Source organism: Atta cephalotes (genome assembly GCF_000143395.1).
Source record: "Atta cephalotes unplaced genomic scaffold scaffold00009, whole genome shotgun sequence".
Lineage (NCBI taxonomy): Eukaryota > Metazoa > Arthropoda > Insecta > Hymenoptera > Formicidae > Atta > Atta cephalotes.
The window spans coordinates 3,968,348-3,970,979 of NW_012130073.1; positions in this window are offsets into that span (position 1 = coordinate 3,968,348).

Consider the following 2,632-nt stretch of genomic DNA (forward strand, 5'->3'; position numbering starts at 1 on the left):
GTACGTAGTACGTGTACGTGTGTGTGTGTGTGTGTGTGTGTGTGTGTGTGTGTGTGTGTGTGTGGTGTGTGTGGTGTGTACACACATATATATATGATCGATTGTTGATCATCCCAAGATGTTTTCGTTACGCTGCCGATGTACTCTTCGAATTTTTATGCTTTTGTACAGTGAAAATAACTAGAAAGGAGGAAATTGTGAAAAAGTTAACAATTACATAGTGCAATAACAGTATACAATGATATAATATTATTTTAGAAGGCAATATGTAATCCCACATATCCCTTCGAACTTGTGTAGCATTTACTATGTAACGATCAAAATCGTTAATTATTAATCAAATTAATTAATCTTTTTATGTAAATTAAAGATTGTAAAAATATGTTTTCCCTCTCTTCCTTTTTTTATTTTCAAAAATTTTTTCTTATCAAGTGATTATGAGATTGTTATGTATGAAATTTCTGTATGTAATTAAACAGAAAAAAAATTGTAGATGATTGTTAGTTAATTGAACAATGAAATTTATATTTCTAAAAATTAAATATTCATTTTTTTTATCCTTTTTCGTCAAAAAAAGTATGGTACTTTTTCTTTATATGTTTAAGTTTACTTTTTCACTTTTATTCTGCATGTTAAATATCGTCGTATTTAATTAAGAGTATATTATGTAATTATTTTTGAAAAGATTACAAATGTAGGAAACAAAAATGCAATGCAAAAAGATCAATTCATTGTAATTTCGTTCTTTATCATTTTCATTTTGAAAGAATGAAGCAACAGAAATATAACTATTTACTTATATTTCTATAAGCTTTCTCAAAACAGTTAAGCTGTTTCAGATTAGTAGACTATTAAATTCAAATTGTTTAAGTGTTGTTCTCATAGAAAAAATATTATCTAACAGAAATAGCTTTCCTTTAAAATATAAGGTTCAGAGATTAAAATGTAATATGCAGACAAGAGATTGAAAAAAGCTGTATTTATCAATGCATTGTGAAGCGATAATCGATTATAATATCTGAGACAATCAAAATTTATTTTTTTAATTATCAATTATTGTAAGTAAAGAATTTTAAAAGTGATTTTTTATTAATGCAATTTCTAACAAAATTGTGTTAATAAAAAATCATAATAATGTAATTAATTGTAAAAATAATTATGTATTAATACATGTTTTTCTTCCGCTATTCCAGTCTGATTTGTTTGTTCTTCAATTGCTTTAATGCTCCATCGATAATATTGAATCTTAATAATTGGATCTTTAATAGCACTACGCTCCATAATTAGGTCTGATCGCGTGGTTTGCACTTTTTACACTCAGCATCTTTGCTTTCTCTCTTTTTAACGCCTAAGTATATATCTATCTCGTTTGAAGTGCAAAACTATTTGAAGATTTCAAGCAACACGAACAGACCTGTGATATCGAATTAGATTAGGTTAAGTTGGCTTCTTGGAAGATTTAAGTTGGCAGCAGTGATTTCGGTAGGAAGAGACGCCACCGCGACGTTCTCCTTGCGTCGCTACACATTTCCGTTTCGCCATCTTTTACCTCGGGAAATCGTGTGCCGTTTCGTGTCCTATTCTATCGCGTAGTTTTACAGACTACTGACTTGGTGAGTACCAAAACAATTTATCTCATCTTGCCAGAATCGTCGCGATCGTATGCGAGCGAGCAAATGCAGACATCAACTGGAATATGTTTGAATGACTCGATGTCACATCGAGCTCGATGCGGTGTTCCACTTGGTGCGTTTAGCCGGTCTCTCTTCTAATCTCCTAATATAGTTTCTCGAACGATTAAGTTACCGGTATTCAGACGCGATCTATCGGAAACATTTGCCGCGGAATGTGCATCCGCTAACGATCGTGATCATTTCTCTCGTGATAAGCGTGATAGGGCGAGACGTCGCGTGAACGGCGTAAATGCGTCATACCTTCGATTGTTCGATTGCGCTTCCATTATCACGAGGTGAAATGTTAGAGAACGTTTACTCTGCGACGTCGCGATGCATGTATCTCTCTACTCCATTCGATTTGCAGCGCGCTATTTTTTCTTCCCGCGATTTATCAATTGGGAGAACAAACGCGATGGTCGCCGATGTGTTTGAGCTGTGTAAACTCATCCTGTCGACATTTCGTGACGCGCGAATGATGATGCGTCTCGCATCAAATGCGTCACGTCATTCGTATGTGGCATGGAGAGAATCGACGTGCCTTCCCTTATTTGTTTCTCTTCCACATCATTTTTTTTACGGTGTTGAGAATTCGAACTTGAGTTCGCGATCACGCGATTTACATTTTTTTGACGCTGAAATTAAAGCCCATGGCACACACATAGAAAAATGTACAATAAGGATGATTACATCAATGTTATTTTAACTTTAAGTGAAGTTAAAACTCTCTATTTTTCCGTCGACTTTAAAAAAAGAAAGAAGAGTTTCAAGCTTCATTTAAAATCAAAATAACGTTGGTTCAATCGGGCCTAAGAACAGTAAAATCTTAAATACAATGAAAAGCAAATAGGAACAAAGCACAACAGATTTCAATCTATTAGAATGTATCAGAATTCTAGATTTCTCTCTATATGATTTCTGATTGGGTTGAAATCTCTTATTTTCTGTTCTTATTGCTT